The sequence below is a fragment of the Canis lupus genome, chromosome 14 (assembly GCF_011100685.1).
Source record: "Canis lupus familiaris isolate Mischka breed German Shepherd chromosome 14, alternate assembly UU_Cfam_GSD_1.0, whole genome shotgun sequence".
Classification (NCBI taxonomy): Eukaryota; Metazoa; Chordata; class Mammalia; order Carnivora; family Canidae; genus Canis; species Canis lupus.
In genome coordinates this window covers 39,481,030-39,502,135 of record NC_049235.1, presented here as the reverse complement: position 1 = coordinate 39,502,135, position 21,106 = coordinate 39,481,030, and the positions used below count along the sequence as shown (strand labels likewise).

Here is a 21,106-nt window from a genome sequence, read left to right as displayed (position 1 = left end):
AAGCTGGGCATTCTTCATCTAGTATTTTCATCTCCTTGTACAAACACAAGGTCACCTCAGACTCAACCAACCCCAAATGGAATTCATCACTTCCAACTACCTCCCTGCCCTCAAGGGGCTTAGAAGTGATTCACAGGAGCCATTCTGGATAGAAAGTTGAGGCATCTGGTTTGTTGCCAGAGCCTGCTCAAGTCACTAAGACGGTAGGCTTTGGAGACAGGGTCTCAGTTTTCTCTTCTTTAGAATGGGGGACAATAACCCCTCTTCCCAGAGTTGCTGTGATGATATTGCATCAGGATGAGCTCACGAGTTCTTAGCAAAGGGCCTGGCCTACAGGGGGTCTCAGCATGATTACTTATTTTTTAATAACATGGTCTCACAGCTGTTTTTTTCTTCTTCCTGGCCATCTGCTTCCAGGCTTGGTTTAATGCAGCTGCCGCCATATTGGTCTCTGGGCCTTGAAACTGCTGCCCAATCCTGTTGTTCTCACAGGTTGTTGCTAAGCTAATATCCTTTATGTTTAGTTCTTTTTTTTTTCTTTAAGATTTTATTTATTCATGAGAGACACACAGAGAGAGGCAGAGACACAGGCAGAGGGAGAAGCAGGCTCCATGCAGGGAGCCCAATGTAGGACTCTATCCTGGGACTCCAGGATCATGCCCTGGGCCGAAGGCAGACACTCAACCGCTGTGCCACTCAGGCGTCCCATATTGGGTTAACTCCTATTGCACAAATGATTCTAATTTCCTTTTGTCTGGGTGAATCCCATCCAGCAACCATTAATTAGAATTTACTTGTTCTCAAATTTTTCTTATCAATTCTGGGTAGTCAGGGCCTGTGTTAATTCACCTTTCTATGCTTCAGCTTTCTGCTCTATAAAATGCTGGTAATGGCAGCTCCTACTCCAGAGGATAGTGGTGAAGATTAAGTCAGTTAATGGATACAAAGCAAGCGCATAGCACCTAGAAAGTGTTCAATAAGTGTTAGCTATTATTATTGTTCTGGGCACATAAGTAAGGGATCAATAACAGCTTGTTTGATTATCGGCCATGTGTCATAGGGAAGCTATCAGGTCCTAGGCTTGAGCTCTTCACAGCCATCTGACCCAACATTGTGGATCTCTTAAACAAGACATGAGCTCATTTGACAAATATTTGTTGACTGCCTACCAGGTACACGCTATATTGTCAGTTCGGGCCTTAGCTTTATTTTTACCCATGTGGCCAGCCAGCCATTCACATCGGGAACAAGTAGACAGGTTAAATATATTCATCAAGGAAGCTTCGAATTCAAGTCTTCGCTCCAACCATATAACCCTGAGCAGATAATTTGCTATATCTGGCCTTTAGTTTCCTCTACTGTATAAGGAACTCTAAAGTCTGTTTCTCTGTTTCATTATCTGTCAAAAAAACTAAGTATAGTTTAAATCACATGTCAGAAAAAAAAAAAATCACACATCAGGCAGATACTGGTCTTCTCTCTTCTGTTGTTCACATCAGACCTGGATGTGTGACTTCCTGATCCTGGTCTGACCCTCTGGTGGCTTGTTTTGTGATTGTCAGTTACTCTACCTGCTACTATTTAGGAAGTCCCTGCAACGAACTCCCCGACCTCATTCACATCACTACCTCTTTTTAAATTTTAGATGAATGGAGGAGACTGGATCTTGTTCCCCAAATATTATTAGAAAAGAAGGGAAGCCCATGTCCTTATCCATTTGCAATCTCCCTCTTCCTATTCCCTTATTTTTCTGCCTTAAATCGCACACGTGCCCATCCACACACATCTACACACGGTTCTTTATATCCTCCCGAGCACAAGGCTCTGAGATATATTTTTACAAAACTGTCAGTGCCTAGCCCCCTCGTAGTCCCACACACTTGCCCACTACTGCTTGCCAACAGATGGAAAATGACCTGTCATCATGGAAGTGGAATGCTTTGCTTTTCCAGTGGTTTCCACGTGTGGGTGGGCTGTGAACTCTACTCCCCCTCTGATTCCAAATTTCTGGAGACAGGGCTCGGGAACCTGGATGTTTGACAAGCCTCCAGGTAATTCCTTTTCTTGCTGGGATTGGAGGTCTGCTGGGCTGGACCTACCTGCGTCTGATTCAAGTCAATGCACCTGGGCTACGCAGACCCTAGTTGCTGTCTGTTCAGAACCATAGGGTCCCTGAAAGGGGCGACAGATGCCATCCAGTTCTGGCTTTGTTGGATGGCCCCAGTTACCAATGCTGACTCATTAGATGGCAACTCCCTGCAGCTCAGTCCTGAGGCATGGTGTTCCCTCAGTGGTTTTCATCACCAGTGGGGTCTTCACTTTCTCTTCTCGGCCTTTGTAATGTACGGCTTTCCTAGTAAGGTTGAAGTTCCTTTGAGTATGAGATTTGCACGCCTAGACACGGTCCAGTTGGCTTGGATTCCTCCAACCTACTCCATTCCTCCATTCCTACTCCAAGGAGTAGGTTTCTGAATTCTGGGAGGTAGTGTATTCTAGAGCAAATTATGGATTTCAAACTTTGGATCATGACTTAGTGTAAGAAATCCATTTTATGCTGAGACTCAGAGTCCATACAAACACACACACATATGTATAAATATGTCCAGTGAACAAACAAATCTATCTACATGCCCTTTGATATTTTCTATTCTTTTTCATTAGAAAGATAATGTTCAAGTACAAAATCCAGGCAAGTCTTGAGTCTCTATTAAGAACCTGATAGAAACTGCAGTTCTACCCTTTATCATTTTCAAATGACATGAGTCTACAATCTCTCTATACCATCTACAGAGCGCAGACGACACGGTTTCTTACTTGTATTCAGGAAAGCCCACGAATGGCAGGTGAGGCAGGGTGACATTCGCATAGGTGTCTGGGGATTAGATGTGGAATTATTTTTAAAATATGCTGCTCCCTCTCAACACAGCTTCAGAATATCTTGGGAACAGTGGTTGAACAGCTTCTCAAATAATTTTCCCCCTCCTTACCCATCTTGGGGACAGGGCAGGGGATAAACTCTCTGAAAATCACTATAATTGGGAGCCACCTTCATATTTTCCAAGTGGACACAATGTTGAGAATCTTTCCACTATTAATAGCAAAGCCCGTGCAATATATGCCACAACCAACAGCGTGGGATCTCATCACGGCTGAAAAGCAGATTCCGTTTGACCTGGTTACACCTTCCCCGTGGGCTCTCCACACCTGCCTCCTAGCCACCAGCCTCCCCTTTTCTCACACCATTTCCTTTCCCATCTGAGCTTCCTCTCTGAACAGTTCTCACCTTCCACGATTTCTCCTCTTGAAACCCACTGGCACTTTCTGAGTGTGCTGGGTACCTCCCTGCTTGCATGATGGACAGTAAGCATATGCAACTGAACTCCAAATGACCAGAGGGAAAACTAGGTCTTGTTCTTTGGATTTACTGCCATGTCCTAGAAATAGCAAATGCTCAGACTCTGAGGTTGGCACTCTGGGCCTTCTGTGTCCCTGCTCACCAGTATGCGGAGACAATGTGGCAAAATGGCCATCAGCACAGATTTGGGTGCTGGGTAGTCTGGTTCAGCTTTACATATACACCAACACAGAGAGTTCTTGACAAAAATGTTACTAAGGGTTGAGGGGGAGAAACAAAACGTAGGGCACTGTGTTTACTCTGCTACACCTGTGAGTGAAAGAACATGTGCACACATGTTTGTTAATGCATGGAATTTCTTTGAGTGAATCCAAAAGAAACTAGCACCAGCAGCTTCCTCTACAGAGGGACAGAAGAAAGGAGTCTTACTTTGCTTATTTTTCACTATACACCTTTTGACTTTAGTTACACATGCATGTACTGCTGAGTCCACAAGCTTAAAAATTCAAAAAATCCCAGTTGCTGTTTACTAGTGGTGTGGGTTTTAGAAAGTTGTTAGCTTTTCTGAATCCTCAGTTTTCTTGTCTGTAAAATGGAGCCAGGAAAGCCGACGTGACTGGATTGGGCGGGTTAGATACGATATTGGATATACAAAATACCCAGCAGACTGCTTGGCACATTTATTGTGAGAGTTCACAAAATGGGAGCTATTATTATTCGTTGCCAGCCCCAGGCACTTAGAATCCGTGCCTTACTCTCTTATTTTAACACAAAAGCTAGAAGTGTGGAAATAATGGCCATCGGCCTGCCTTTGCCACCTCTGTGTGGCATTCGGTGGCTTCTGGGAGGTCAGTGCCTGCAGTGGCTTCTACTCTCTTTAATTCATGCCCTGAAGAATTCTTCTGTTCCCTTTTACCCTCAAGCTTCTCTGAGCTCTGTTCCTTCCAATGTTTGTTCTCTAACTTAATCCCTCACATACGCCTCAGATGACGAATGAGCATTTAAAAAAACTGGAAATTCTTGAATTAAAGCAAAGAGCTTCTACCTCAAGGTACCTAACTACTTCCACCTGGTTGCTTCTGCTGTGGTGAGAGAGCTCTCCAGGCAGTGGTTCATTACAGCTCATGTTGCTCAAATCCCTGTAACCTTGGTAGAGGTGTTTGTGAGTCAGGTCACCTCTCTGCCTTAATTAACTTTTTTGATTTTTTTTTTTTTTTTACTTTTTTGATTAAAAAAAAAAAGATTTTACTTACTTATTCATGAGAGACACAGAGAAAGAGGCAGAGACACAGGCAGAGGGAGAAGCAGGCTCCCTGCGGGGAGCCCCATGCGAGATTGGATCCCAGGACCCCGGGATCACAACTTGAGCCCAAGGCAGATGCCCAACCACCGAGCCATCCAAGCACCCCCCTTTTTTTTGGTTAAAGTGGTTATAAGATGGTTTGTTTACCTGAAGTTACATGACATAAATAGATGGTTGAATTTCAGGGGGTGAGAGGTTGGTGCAAAATGATTGTCAACTCCTGCTGTGCAAGTGCTTCTCCTGAACACTTTTGGTAGTGGTGGCTCTATGGAAGCAGATTACCTTCCAGAGTCTGGTTCAAGGACATCTTCTTCAAATACAAGATGTATTCTAACTTGGAATGGAGGACAGGGAGGTGTGGAAGAATTAGATTATATGCTAGTACTTAATCACATTAAAATGTAATAATGGAAAACATGTAATAATGGCTATCATTTATTGAAGGCTTACTATACACCAGCACCTGAGCTGAGCACTTAGTTTAGTTTTTACCCTCAATCTACGAGGATTTGTCTCCATTTTACAGAGAAGGAAATTAAGCGATTTGCCTGAGAAGTTAATAGGTGGCAGGGCATCTACCCTCACCACTGGCCACAGAGCACACGCTCTTAACCACTATCTAGACCAGGGATCCAAGAACCTTTTCTTTTTAATTTTTTAAAAAGATTTTATTTATTCGTGAGAGAGAGAGGGAGAGAAAGAGAGAGAGAGAGAGGCAGACACACAGGCAGAGGGAGAAGCAGGCTCCATGCAGGGAGCCTGACGTGGGACTCGATCCCAGGTCTCCAGGATCAGGCCCTGGGCCGAAGGCAGGCACTAAACCACTGAGCTACCTAGGGATCCCTAATTTTTTAATTTTTACTTTTTTTCTAAGAACCTTTTCTATGAAGGGCCACATAAAAATATTCTAGGCTTTGAGAATGGAAAGCAGTCGTAGATAATATATAAACAAATAAGTTGGCTCTGTTTCAATAAAACTTTATGTGTAGTAAAGTTTGAATTTCATATAATTTCCATGTTAGGAACTATTCTTTTGATTTTATCTCCCACCATTAAAAAAAAGGTAAAAACCGTCCTTAGCTCATGGGTTACAGAATATGTGGTGGACCAGATTTAGCCTGTGGACCCTAGTTTACCATCTCCTATTTTAGATCATTGAAAACAACCAGTTGTGGGAGAATGAAAGTCTGTAATAGGCTTGCTTGACCTATTCTAGATACTTTGGGACCTCAGCCAGGGCCCAGATGAAGAGATGAGGAGAAATGTGGCCTCCTCTGTCTGCCTTAATTCTCATGCTTGCAGTTCTTTTTTGTTACTTTTCACCCAAAGCCACTCTCTCAACACCCAGAGCCTCTCTGCTGTCCTGGGGTGCTCAGAGATACCCATGGGTTCCCTGCTTAGACTGCCCGGCCCTAGGCAGTTTTCCTGCTTCCCTGTCCTCTGCTCCCCATTTCCTCAGGGACCAGGTATAAGCTAAATTGCTTTTTAAAAATTTACGTTAGGCCTTTGCATTTTAAAGGAAGCTTCTTGGGTCACCTGGGTGACTAAGTGGTTGAGTGTCTGCCTTTGGTTCAGGTCATGATCCTGGGGTCCTGGGATGAGTCCCGCATCTGGCTCCCCACAGGGGGCCTGCTTCTCCCTCTGCCTATGTCTCTGCCTCTCTTTCTGTGTCTCTCATGAATAAATAAATAAAATCATTTTTTTTTTAAAGGAAGCTTCTTTCTGGACAGGGCAGTTCAAAGGTAGGACTATCTGAAGCATTCAGCCTGGGAAGATGGGTGAGGTGCATTGGGGATGGGAGAGGGGATGTTTCAAGAAAGAGATTCCAAAAACCCTTAAAATCACACCTAGACAAAGCCATAGGTGAGGCTGGCCCTGACCAGAGAATCCTAGGGCTTCCCAGGCCCCTGGACTAAGTTTGGATATGGATAAGTGATGGGCTGTTGGGGACATCATGTGAAAACCCTCAGAGGCTCTTTACCAGGCAGGCTGAAGTGGCCGAGTTGATTCAGAACTCAGAATCCTGATTAATTGATGTGATCGAGGAGCTGAGGGCCAGATGCAGGAGGCTGTGCCTTACTTCCTTGGTCCCCTCAGTCAGATTTCCTCCGAGGTAAGAACCACTCCAGGTGCCCACCTCTGTGGACATACAGCCCATGGGAAGATATTGCATCAGCTTTGTGGTTCTTTCCATTGCTTCTGGCGGTCCTCAAGTCCCATATTGGTGGAGGCTGTCTGAAGTTCTGGACAGAGCAGAGGAACAGAGCAGAACGCCATTCTTCTCAAAGGGGACCATGCTTCTCTGGCTGTTTTGTGTTTCCTGAGCTTTCTTGTGATTGTCTGCACTCCACTGCCCCCCACCCCCATATGAATTATTGACATTTAACCTTATGTTAATTACAAATATGTTTCTGAGCCTCCCAGATTCATCTACATCTCTTTTAGCCCATGTCAACTTTACAAGAATAAATATAGATCCTTGTCATAAGTCTTCCTAGGAAGGTGGGAGGATACCTTTTATGATGGATCCGTCTTAGACACTATGGCCATATTGAGCTGTTCTGTAGTATTCCTGTGGTGATTTCAACTGGGGAAGGAAAATATTCAGCAAGTCCATGTTTAAGGAATAGCAAGAGAGGAAGAAATGCCTCCCCATTATTCTCACAGAGGTAGAATTTCCCAGGAAATACAGTTTTGTGTCAAAGGCTAATTTTTTTTTTCTCAGCTGAGTGTATATGTGCATGTGTGTGATGTGTGTATGTGTTTGGAACTGGAAAAATAATGGAAGAACTGCTGATTTTTATTTTCTTAGGTTTTGTTTTGTTTTGTTTTGCCATCCTCAGATTAGGTCAGTTTGTAAATAGTCTTTATAATCCCAGGAATTTTCTTTTATGGGGAGGAAAAAAAAAACTATCCAGAATAGTTAACTTGGATATTATTTGGTATTACCACATAGCTTCAGAAAGGAAATATGTAGAGCGAAGATTTATCTTTGATCCCTTTTACCTCCAGGATCAGATGTGCCCTGTAATATCTTTATATTAATATCCTGTATTCAAAACTCATCAATATTTGAACAACATTCCAAAGCAGATAGCATGTGGGAAGTGTATTTGGCTTTCCTGTCTGTCTCAGAGGTGTGGATCTAGGATGGATTGATTAATTCAGAAGGTGAAGGCTAATCATGACGTGTTGGATTCTGAATACGGAGCTCTATATACAGACTTCTTGCTGCTGAAATTTGGTGGCTCCATTCACTCCATGTAGCTTTTTAAAGACCTGTGCTCTTTGGCTACACCCACAGATTGCAATTTCTCTTCTTGTCTGAACAGAGAGGAAGGGAGCAGTGAATACACAGGCAAGATGAAGCACGGGAGCCGGCTACCCACTCACACTAATCCACTTTCAGACAGCCTAAATTCTGTAAGAATGCCTAAGAGAGGTGTGGGTATTATTTAAATTTGTTTCAATTTAGCCTTCTACAGAGTCAGTCTAAGGACAGTGATGTTGCTATGGTGACGTCCCTGACACATTTGGGATGGTGATCAGAGCTATAACGGTGTATGATAATGAGTACCATTTATTGAGCATCTACCGCATCCTGAGAAGCTGTACGTGTTATTTCTCTGGTGCCCACAACACATCTCCAAGGTGGGGCGCCTGGGTGAAGGTGGGGCGCCTGGGTGGCTCAGGGGTTGAACGCGTACCCTGGGCTCAGGTCGCGATCAGGGGGTCCCGGGATCGAGTCCCCCACGTCGGGCTTCCTGCACGGAGCCTGCTTCTCCCTCTGCCTAGGTCGGGATCCGGGGGTCCCGGGATCCGGGGCTCCCGAGATCAGGTCCTGCATCGGGCTCCCTGCACGGAGCCTGCTTTTCCCTCTGCCTTGTCTCTGCCCCCGCCCCGTGAATCTCGTGAATAAATGACTAAAGCCTCAAAAAAAAATCTGCAAAGTGATATTTTCTTCATTTTGCAGACGAGGAAACTGAGCCTAAGAGGGATGGCGCCCCCTGCCCCGACCCACGGGGCTGGCGACCTGCTGGGAGCGGGGACGGCCTCGGGTGCCCGCGCTTTCCGCGCCACCGGATCCCGCCAGCACGGCGCATGCGCCGGTCTCGCCGCGCCCCGGGAGCCCCGGTTCTCCTTTGTCTGCAGCGCGCGGGGTGCGCGCGGGTCCCGGCCGCCCGGCTTTGTTTCCGCGGCCTTGCTGGCGGGACCTTACGCTCCCTGAGCGGTCCCTCCGACGCGCGGTGTAAGAGGTGCTCGGCGTTAGGGAAATTTATGTTCACGGTCCCGTGACATGCAATGGGTTGGGGGCGGGGGGGGGGGGGGGGGGCTAAGGCAGAACCGCGGGTAACCGAGCGGCGGGATTGTTTGCAAGCGCTGACATGCAATGCGCGGTTACACAGACACTCCCAAACCGTAGTGAGTTTTGTGAGTGGATCTGGGCAGTGGGAAGGCTTCCTGGAGGTTGTGGCAACAGTAAAGTGATGATGGCACAAATCCTTGGACTCTGTGCTGCCTCCGATTTCTATTTTATGGGGCGTTCTTCGAGATCTCATTATTTTCAATAACAGCTTACTCTATTGAAAACGATTCTTCTTGTCCTATCATACACGATCGTCTTTCAATTGCTCTTAGAAAAAGAACTGGGAAGGAATGCCATTTCAGAGAATGGTTTACGGTCATCTCTACCAGGACACTATTTCTTGTTGGCAAACACTGCTGAGAAAATTGGGGCGACCCCTTTGGAGCTTATAAATGAGCCAGCATCTCGGATTAGAGTCCTAGGCACAGATCAAGTGAGTTGTGAGGGATGGAGATATGTGAGGAAGTAGGAATTTTGAGTTTGCTAGGTCATCTTATTTTTAAAGACACATTTATTATTTTTTAAAGATTTTATTTGTTTATGCATGAGAGACACACAGAGAGAGGCAGAGACACAGGCAGAGAGAGAAGCAGGCTCCATGCAGGGAGCCCGATGTGGGACTCGATCTTCTGACTCCAGGATCACGCCCTGGGCTGAAGGCTCACGCCCTGAGCTTATAAATGAGCCAGCATCTCGGATTAGAGTCCTAGGCACAGATCAAGTGAGTTGTGAGGGATGGAGATATGTGAGGAAGTAGGAATTTTGAGTTTGCTAGGTCATCTTATTTTTAAAGACACATTTATTATTTTTTAAAGATTTTATTTGTTTATGCATGAGAGACACACAGAGAGAGGCAGAGACACAGGCAGAGAGAGAAGCAGGCTCCATGCAGGGAGCCCGATGTGGGACTCGATCTTCTGACTCCAGGATCACGCCCTGGGCTGAATGCTCAACCGCTGAGCCAGCCGGGCGTCCCTAAAGATACATTTGAAGGACAAAGCATCTGTGTCTGGTTACCTCGTTTTGTTTTTGACACTTATTTAAATTTCCTAAATATTGTAATTAGCACTAGCATCCTAAATGCTGTAAGTTTGAGTCCTTCCTTTTCTCCTTTTCTTTCCCTCCTCTTCCCCTGTCTCCTCTTCTTCCTTCTAATCCACAAGGCACCATTCCCTGGTGGGAATGAGACAAGCATTTAAAAAATATATTAATCTTTTTATTTGCTTAGAGATGTCATTTGAAGTGAAGTTTCCATGTTTCTTCCTTTATGCCGGAAAATAAAATGTGTATCCTGAAGTGAGTCTTGTTGAAACCTAAAAGAGAGACATATTTTAGCTATAAGGTATTTTTATACAGACTCTGATAGCAAATGAATTGAGGGAAATGCTAATTGATGCACTGTGGAAATGTAATGCTATTGTCTTGCTGTCAATGTAACCTGGAGTGATATATAGCCACCTCTCCCTGGCATGGGAGATTAATGAAATGACTCTGATTTTGGCAACCCTTGCACATGGAGAGTGGGTAACATAACTCTAAGTTGATTTGTGCAAAGGGCGGAGCTGGCTTAAAACAGCACATCATAGCTTCTAGCCAATTTGGTGACATTCATGGTGCTATCTGGCCCAGGCCATCCCGAACCTTCTCTTTTCCTACCTCTGCTTACATGGCACTGACTACAGGCAAACACACATCTTCTGTCAGATGATAGGCCCCTTCAATGATTGTGTTTGCCAGTTAATAAACAGTTACTTGATACTTTGATCCACTTTAAAAGAATAAGTAAATGTATTTTGTTAAGATTCAAACATTTTTTGGCTGCAGTTGCACGTCCCCCGCTCAAGGCACTTTGTTTCTGTGATAGCTCAGACAGTGGGCTTTGGAGGAAGAAGGACTGGGAGTTCAAATTCTCCCCTAGCACCACTTTGTAGAGGTGTTAGAGTGATTACATGAGGCATGTGTGCTGCAGAACACAGTGCCTAGGGCAGAGTAAAATTATTTGTATTCTTTTTTTTTTTTAAACAAAATCTTCCGAATGTTGTGGTTCAATGCTTCTCTCTAAACAGACTATATTACAGAGACCATCGATCATCAATAGCCACCAACATCACAGAAAGAGACAACCAGACACCATGACGCTTCTGATGGAAGCACATGACACCTCTAATAAAGTGGTCTTGTCAAAAAAATCAAACCTGAATCTAATCAGGGCTCCATCTAACTGTCACTTCTCAGAAAATAATAGGGCACAGAGGGCAAAACCCAGAATGTGGGAAACTCTAGGACAAATGACTCTATGTCTTCAATAACTGAATGGCCAGGAAAATTAAAGTGGAGGAGGGGTACCTATAGACTAAAAAAGACTCAGGAGCCATGACAACCAACTGTGATGTGTGGACCTTATTTGGATGATTGGAACAAACTGTAAAAAGAGCATTTAGGAGATGACTAGGAAAAACGAACGCTGTATGGACACTTGATGAAATTAAAGAGTTGTTAAATTTTAGTGGTGAATATGGTTTTGGATTCATACTTTTTTAAAAAAGATTTTATTTATTTATTCATGAGAAACACACAGAGAGGGGCAGAGACACAGGCAGAGGGAGAGGCAGGCTCTCTGCAAGGACCCTGATGCGGGACTGGATCCCGGACCTGGGGTCACACCCTGAGCAGAAGGCAGATGCTCAAACGCTGAGCCACCCAGGCATCCCTGGATTGTACTTTTAAAAAAAGTTTATTTAAATATTCACTAAAATTATGGGTGAAATGATATGATGCCCAAGTATATATGAAACAAGAGTGGCCTGAGGTGGTAATTACTGAAGCTCCATGATGGATAGAGATGGGGATATATTATACTGTTCTCTCTACTTTTATGTAGGTTGAAATTTTCCTTGGGAAGAACTAAAAGTGAATCAGAAAAAAGCAAAGCAATAACAATCACCAAAACCAAAAACTCTGCCAAAGTCTAGTGGATATTTAATCGAAAGCAACAAATTCCCATAGTCCCTTAGCAGCTGATCCTTTCCACCCAAATCATGGTGTGTGTTTCTAGGTCATTGATTATAAGAGGCTTCCCTACTCAGGTGGGTGATTTCTCCCAACATGGTTTATTATCTTTAACTGAATTTGAGAAAATGGTCGTTTCAGGTTGGTTTCTGTCACCTGGCTCTGAGGTCAAATACTGCTATCAGGAGTTGACAGTTGCCATTTGGCTCAAAGTACTTGAGGTCACGGTCATTCCATTATCTTTCTAAGACTGCAATTTTTGAACATGCCTTTACTGGATATCAGGTGTTCAGTTGGCCATTTTTTAAAAAATTGATGACATCAATATCAAGTGGCATATAAAAGCTTTCCCAAACTATGATTGCCTTATTAATCAATTCATAAAACTGATCAGGAAAATGTTCAGGGATCTGTTAATGTAGTAATTAGGAAATAAATCTAAAACCTACCTCTGTTGGATAAGTAGGCTTTTAGAAAGGCATGGTGATAAAGTTCCAACAAACAAATGCATCTTATTATTTCTTTTGCTCTTCTCTCCCTTGACCTATACTTTTTGTTCCATGGCAATGTCTCCAGTTAGGAACTAAAATATTTCTCTTTTCTGAGTGAGGCTAGCCATAATTTGACAGCCCAAGTTCCTTTTGTCGTTCTTTTCTTTTGTCTTAGAGAAGCTGAGCATATGATTTCAAGGTTCCTGAAAGAAACCCAGAGCTAAAAGATTAGATATATATTTTGAATTTTTAAAAATCGTTTTGTGTTAACACGATTCTTTCTATATGCCATCACATTTAATCAAGATGGGCAAGGTGATTTTTTCAGAAATAATAAGCAGTTTATCAGGGCTCTGGAGCAAACCATTTACTGTTAAATGAAAGAAAAATATTTATCTTATTAAAATCACCATACTGGAGAATTCAAATTAGTTGCTAAAAATCCATGGCCCCATTAAAAGTTGAAAAGAATTCTATTTGATCAGAGAAGGAACAGTGTGAGCATAATTGCTATAATTCACTGGAAATTCCACATATTTTCTGAAGAATGTTAGATTTCAATATGAGGTTGGAATCTAAGAGTTTCTGGTCCCTGCCAGCTTTGCAAGTTTCTAGATCTGCAGAACACTGTGTCACTCTCTTCCAGAAAGTGTACTGTATGTGTGTCCCTGGCTTCTGATATCGAACCAAATGCATGTTGGTAATTTCCTTCACCTTCTGACAGTAATCTCAGAGCCAGTGTGGACAAACACGGGGATGGACTAGGAGTCTCCCTTCTCTGTTTGTCTAATTCCTCTAGGGGCTGCAGGAGCGGAATGTTTAAATGTTACTTCTTCTGTGAAGTTTTCTTTTTTGCTAACCGCCCCCCACCTCTGCAGCTGAATTACTCTCATCCTCAGCACTTAATTTGTTGTTTGAACACTGGAAAATTGAGATAATCCCCAAACTCAGCCCTGAGCTCCCCTGAGGTCTCCTGAGTTACCCCTCTCAGTCACTCTAAGGGCCTTGACGGATGTTTATTGAACAAAGGTGGTTTCTGTTTCCGCTTTGGCCTTGGTGTCTCTTCTCAGCCTCTTTATTTGCATTTGGATGTTGCCCTTTGCTTTACACAGGGCTTTCCTTTCACTATCCCTTTCGTACCTCTAAATACCAATCCTAAGAAATGGATAAAGAAGCTAGAGTTCTGAGTTGACAATCTGGACAATTTATCCAAGCTCCTACACTCCATTTGTGAAAGAAATATGACTGCTACAAAGATAAGTGTTTTGCTTTGTCTTTTTTGTTTATACCGAGCAGCTGTCAAAGCAATTTAAATACTAATAATATCTCTTACATCTTTCCCACTCATGGGAGATAACAATCCAACCATGGCTCATTCCTCCATGGCAGTCCTCTGGCTGCCTTTGAGCTCTGCACAAAACCTCAGGGAGGCCCTGGGCCTCAACTTTCCCTGTGGGATCCTGAGGATCCCCAGAGGAGGAGGCATCCTGAGACTTCTGAATCCCCTCGGAGCCCTCTGAGTTTTCAGGCTCCAGGTGCTACTTTGATGAGAACAGGATTCACAATGGGGAAAGGAAATCCATCCCAGCATCTTGCATTTCTCCTTCTGACTCACTGTACTTTGGAGTCATGAGTATTTTCCCCAAAGCATGTCACTGAAATGTGACAAATGGATAATCTCCATTTCGTAAGTCGGTTGCTGTGACCGGAACAGTGTGGCCAAGTCCTTTGTAGAAGAGAATTACTCAGGTGGCCAATCACTGACTCAGGTCCGAAATCAGCAGCCTGCCCTGTCTTTTGGGGTACCGATGGGACCGACGTTTCAAGGGCTGAAGTTTGATGCATTTTCTGTGAACACACTTCCATCTGACTATAAAGAATTAGAGAGAGGACTCTGTGGGTAATTCGCACATGACTCTGCATACTGGTTTACAATAATCATAGAATAAAAATTGCTTTGCCGAGAGTTGCCATGCAGCACTGTTTAGCAGCTTGCTTCCAATATTGCATTTACAAAAATTACATATTTCATATAATCAGGCCTGTCTCTTACTTAATCATCCCACACATCATATAAATCTTTAAAATGGACAGGTCTATAAATCACTAGCATTTTTCATTTACCACTTATTCTAAGCCAGGCAGTTTCTTATTTAAATTGCCATATGAATAAATCTAATAATCCTTATTCACTTACATCATCTCAAACTTTAAATCTTATTCCGGCTGAGGTCATAAGTGAAATCAGTATTGAGGGCAAAACTAGCAGCTGTAACAACTATAATAGCTTGCCAAATTATATTAAAGGGCCCAAATAACATTTAAAAAAATGAGGAAGAATTGCATTACATTATGAAAGTGTGATCTGCTGAATCAGGCCACTGAGAGGCCTAAACGGGGCTCCGGCATGGGGTGTAGCTTCCGTGCGGGGCTTTGTGCCAATTGGAAGAGGGAAGGGCTTGCTTAAATCCTCTTATTTACACACCTTGATTAACATCTAGATCAGGATTTCTCAACCTTGGCTCTGCTGACGTTTTGGTTCAGACAAGTCTTTGTCGAGGAGGCCTGTCCTGTGCAGCAGAGCCGGGTGTTGAGCTACGATGCTTCTCTAGGCCTGCAGGATGCCAGTAGCACGCCCCGACTCCCTGGGTGTGATGACCAGTCTGTGTCTCCAGACGTTGCCAAATGTCCCCTGGGGGGAAATCACCCCTGTTGATAACTACTGGTCTAGTGCTTGCTTCGGGATCACATTTGCTAAAATTGGAACGATACAGAGATTAGCATGGCCCTTGCGCAAGGATGACACGCAAATTCGTGAAGCGTTCCATATTTAAAAAAAAAAAGGGGGCAGTCCGGGTGGCTCAGCAGTTTGGCACTGCCTTCAGTCCAGGGTGTGATCCTGGAGACCCAGGATCGCGTCCCACATCGGGCTTCCTGCATGGAGCCTGTGTCTCCCTCTGCCTGTGTCTCTGCTTCTCTCTCTCTCTCTCTCTCTGTGTCCTCATGAGTAAATAAATAAAATCTAAAAAAATAAAAATAAAAATAAAATAAAAATCTTAAAAAAAAAGATAGCTACTGGTCTAGATGATCAGATGGGATTGAATTTGGGCCTCTTCCAGGGAGAACCCAGGGAAGTTCTGGTGACTCCGGGTCTTGTAAGGAGACTGCTCCACGCTGGGCTCCTTTCCTTACCTCCCGCCCACTGTAGCAGAGGAGCAGAGTGTGGACAGCAGAGTGTGGTTCTCAGATTTACTGAAGGGTGGTCAGGGAGGGGGGCAGGGGACAAAGAACCATGACAGGGAGAGTAGAAAGAACATCCAGAGAACAGGAAAGCTCTGGGAACTCTGATATGCAGGACAGACTCTTTCCGCGCCTTTCCAGTCAAATTAACAGCCCACACCTCTACCCTTTATGAGAGCCCAAGGGCGTCGCAGAGCCACGATGCACAGCAGCATGGCTGGAGGATAAACCTTATTTTTGTGTGCCTCTTAGGTGGTCCAGAAAGGTTGTGGGATCTTGGAACGATCAAAGGAAAATGGTGTATGTCTGAAAAGGGGATGTTCAGATCTCAGTAATTGGCTCAGGAGAAACTTAGCATTATCAGGCCTGTACAAATGTTGAGGATGAGGAATCTGGTTTCCTCTCTTCTTCTGGTTGGCAGATTGTAGCTTATGATAGCTGGCAGAGGTGCCGATAGTTCATCTTCAAGCAGTGGAAGGAACTGGCTGCAATTAGTTTTCCCAGAAAGAATCTGCCAGGCCTTTGACAGACTAAGGAGTTATTTCCTAAATAAATCACTCTTGCTCTGCCATCTTAAATGCACATGCTTTTCTAGAAGGGCATCCATCCTGTATCACCCAAGCCTAAATAAAGCAAACAGGGCCATTATAATTTGGAGATGAGGCTCACTGACAGCTCCATGTAGCAGAATGCTGGGGTGGGGGTGGGGGTAGGGAGGCATTCGTAATTACCAGTTGGCGGTACCTCATGTCAAGCTAATGGGGACGATGATATCATTTATCCTGGGGACCAAAAAGACAGAACCAGGAAACAATATCAGAATGAGATTTGTTGTGTCTGGAAACTCTCCTTTTTTGAAAGGTTTTGGATCAACATCAAGAATGGCAGAGCCATTTCATTGTCTTAAGCCTGTGGTGACTTCGGAGTCACCATGTTGTCAAGGTGATTCACCTTGCCTGGGAATGAGATTATTAATCCAGCTCAATTTTACCCATAGTTTTTGGAAATTCACTCCCATCTTTCCCCTTTATTTATCTGTATAAGATATTATTTTCAGGGCAGCCCCAGTGGCCCAGCGGTTTAGCACTGCCTTCGGCCCAGGGTGTGATCCTGCAGACCCGGAATCGAGTCCCACGTTGGGCTCCCTGCACAGAGCCTGCTTCTCCCTCTGCCTGCCTCTCTCTCTCTCTCTGTCTGTCATGAATAAATAAAATCTTTAAAAGAAAAAAAGATATTATTTTCATTCACGTTCCTTAAAGATGAGTTGAAAGCCCTTGGTTACTTCATTTAGTCATACACTGGAAGATACAGACTATAGCTTCTGGTGCCTTTCCACCTAATAAAATGCTCCAGACTGCCTGCTATTTAAGGTGGCATTAGCACTTCAAAAGCAGAGTCTAAATCTCCCCCATAGTCCATTTTCCCCAAGTAGAGGGAAACAGGACGAGAAGGCAGGGAGTATTGGATACTGCCCTGGTATGGCCAGGCCCCAATGCCATGCTCAAGTTGCTGTCTCAATCTCTATCTTATTTCTCTGCTGACTGTGAATAGTAGCAGTTCTTGGCATTTGTACTTTCGGAGTGGTTTCTACATCTTAGTGAAACACACTGATGTGTTTTTCAAGGTTGTGTTTACAATATTGTGTAATTCAGAGGCTTGGGGCAAAGAGGGACAGATAAGACAGGATTTCCTGGCCTCTCATTAGCAACATCTATGGGCTCTGCTCGGTTCAAGGGGTGCTGAAACCCCTCACCCAAGGTTTCATGTCAGCATCATGGGGAGCAGGTTTTATTTGAGAAAGGCCTTTCATTAAAATAAACTTCCAAGGGTAAAGCCATCTCCTTTATAGGAGTGCATTAAGTGCTTGAAAATCAGACATGCAGTCAGCTGTGTAAACTGTACACTCACAAGTCATTGTCTTATGGGAGGATGATCGAGCTGATGCCTATTTTAATGACACATCATTTGTGCCTCACATAAAATTATTCCGGATTTTTAATGACCTCTTTTATTCTAGGAGAGGAAAACACTTAGAGCCCAATACTGGGGTTTTTCTCTATAATCACTGATGCCCAACGGGAGATATTCATGCTCTGAAGTCGGTCACCTGAACCACTACGGCAGGAGGACGCCCACTAGAAGATTTCACTCCAGAGGCCCACACAATACATCATAGCTGAGAAATGGGCTACGATGTCCAGACTGCTTGCTCTTGGGAGCAGGCTCTATGTCTTGTGCATTACGCATGCCTACTCCAGGGCCTGTTAAATATGATGACAACAATACCTTTCGTTAAGCACTGTTACATACAGGCACAGTGCTAAACGCTTTACGTGAACCTCATTTAATCTCGCAGCAGCTCCATGAGGTCCTGAGGTGGTTGCTTGCTTATTTGCTCCCAGATCCATCTCTGTCCTTCTGCTGCTCTACTCTGTACCCCATTTTCCAGGTTCCTTGGCTTTTAGTTAGATTCAGCCAAGAAGAGACAGTGGTACAGGCTGGTGAGCAGAAAGGGGGAGAAGGTGAGAGTATTTCTCTTTTTTTTAAAACTTACTCTATTATTTAGAATATTTTATTTACTTAGTTGAGAGAGAGAGAGCGAGAGAGCGAGAGCGAGAGAGAGAGAGAGAGAGAGAGCATGTGTGCACATGTGCAAGCAAGAGCGGGGTTGGGGGAAGGGCAGAGGGAGAAGCTGACTCCTCCCTGAGCCTAGGTTGGATCCCAGGACCCCAGGATCATGACCTGACCTGAAGGCAGATGCTCAACCAACTGAGCCACCCAGGTGCCCCAAGTATTTCTCCTTTCTTGCTCTGATGCAAGTGGTGGCTCTGGGAGCAGCTGGGATCCTCCATGGATCCAGCTCCCACTAGCCCTGGCTTCTGGGGAGGTGTCATAGCTGCCCTGGCACCATCTGGCTGTGGTAGTAGCTTCCTGATGCAGGTGGTCTCTGGATTGCCTGAGTATCTTATTTGGCTTTTCAGCTCTTCCATCATCCAGGTAAGCAATTCTCCATATTAAGTGCCCTGTCTTTGAGATGATCTGGAGTGATGCTTCCGTCCTGACTGGAAGCTGACAGAGCTAAGTACTACAGTACCCATGTTTTCCACACGAGGAAACTAGGGTTCAGAGACATTAAGAAATGCACCTAAGTCACATCATCGGCCCATGCCTCTTAACCAGGAGATAGTTCTGCCTCAGCATACACATATAAAGTCATTGAGTGATTGACAAAGCAACTCTTGAACTTGGGTTCATGGCCCTTAGAAAACATCTCCTACACCTGTACCATTGCTTGGCCATTCGAGAAGACTTTTGTTCTCGTCCTATTTATTTCTTCCTCTTGCGAGTTGTGTGACTTTGGAGACATCCCTTAACCATCATAAAACTGCTGTGAGCATCTCACAGAATGATTCCAATATAAGATACAAGGCAAATGGGAAGTGAGACTTAGCAATGTGGGTTCTTCCAAGAAACCATTCCCTGCAGGCCAGATTTGAATTATGCCATAAAGGTTATGTGGTACCTGTGTAGGAGATACTGTATATCTCATACACAACCACAAGTACAACAAATATTTTCGAATGCCCATGATGTGCCAGGCACTATTCTAGGCTCTTGGGGTTCAGCTGTGAACAAAACGGGCAAGAACCATTGCCCTCAAACATAGTCCATTTTCTCTTTTATTTTAAGTGCCCACGATGTTAGAAATACTGTTCACTGGGGCCTCAATGAGTCATGCAGTTGTTGTCCAAGAGCTTTCTTTCTAAAGCTGTGGCACTACTTACTGGCTGTGTCACCTTGGGCAAGTCATTTAACTTCTCTAGATCTCAGTTTCCTTATCTGAAAAATGGAATTAGCAACACTAGTAAACCTAATGCATGTGGTCATTGAGGAGATGAAATGACAACGCACATAAGTCCTAGGAATGGTGAGAACCGCCAATGTATTATTTTTACCTTGTGGCGATTCATTGAAAAAGCAAATCACATGGAGCTTCCTCAGGCCAACTCTTAAAACTTTAAAAAGCATGGTTCCATTAATATGGAACATTGATGAATTTTCTTAAAATTTTCCCCTTTGGATTTTTTTCTTCTCATTATTAGGAAATGTCCCCCTGTCTCTTTTCCTATGACTCTTTTACCCTCTGTGCCAAATAATTCCTCTTCCTCTGAGGTATTGGTACTACTAAATATGCCTTTTTAGAAGAGCCTAGGCACTTGGGACCCCACCCGTAGGATTTTATTGTAACTTAACTCAGTCCAAAGGGCTTTTAGGGGGATCCCTGGGTGGCTCAGTGATTTAGCACCTGCCTTTGGCCCAGGGCGTGATCCTGGAGTCCCGGGACCGAGTCCCATGTCGGGCTCCCGGCATGGAGTCTGCTTCTCCCTCCTCCTATGTCTCTGTGCCTCTCTCTCTCTTTCTCTATCATAAATAAATAAATAAATAAATAAATAAATAAATAAATAAATAAATCTTTAAAAAAACAAAACAAAACAAAATAAAAAACAAAGGGCTTTTAGTAAGTATCTACCATGGGCACCTGGATCCCTGAGGGATACGTAGGGCCTGATCTATGCTGAGGTAACAGGATGGGGGGGGGGGCATCCAATTTAGTCAGGAGTTTCACGGAGCCAAACTGTCTTTAGCTGTCTTCATAATCTATATTTGCCAGTTATTTTCTTTACTTTGTTAGTCATCCACCTTGTACCAGTTTTTCATTCACTCTACAATCAACACCTACTATGTATTTAGGCACTTCACTGGGTTCTTGGGGGTACACTGGTGAGCAAACAGGTGTGGTCCCTGCCTTTCCCAGCATCTGAGAGGTTGGACAGTGTACCTGGTTGTACAAAAGAACATTCTGTAACATAAGAAGAGTAACCCTTCCCTCCACCCCCTCTAAACACACACAGTTGGCTTATGGGAAGGCCCACGGGGTTTATGGAGAGATCACTCAGTTCTAAGAAATCTAGTAAAACTGCCCAATATGGAGAACTTTGCAAGGCATCACATCGACAGTGTCTCAGGATCCTCAAAAGTTCTTCCTTCTTGGGAGCAGCAGGAGGGGCTTTTTTGCCTCATCCATGTCCATGTCTCCAGCTATGAAGAGAATGCAGCTAACCTGCAGACTGTGTTCCTGATGGTGGATGGAGGGCAGGGGAGTCCCAAAGCAACTGCTGAAGCCAGATTAGTGCTGATGGGTTCGAGAGTGGTATCCCTCCGAGTGCTGGAATCCAATAGGATACATTAATCTCCTTGGGGGACAAATGAAATTAATCCTCTTTCCAGATGGCAGCAAAGTGACAAGAGTGCGGAGATTAAAAGAGATTGTCAGGTTGTAC

General features: G+C 44.2%; 1 non-coding gene across 1 annotated transcript; it reads left to right on the top strand.

Annotated features, from left to right (window-relative positions):
- Positions 1-15,254: 15,254 nt before the first annotated feature.
- Positions 15,255-15,358, top strand: LOC119867681. The gene has a single exon (XR_005369851.1). It is a non-coding gene; the product is annotated as a U6 spliceosomal RNA (small nuclear RNA).
- Positions 15,359-21,106: the final 5,748 nt, after the last annotated feature.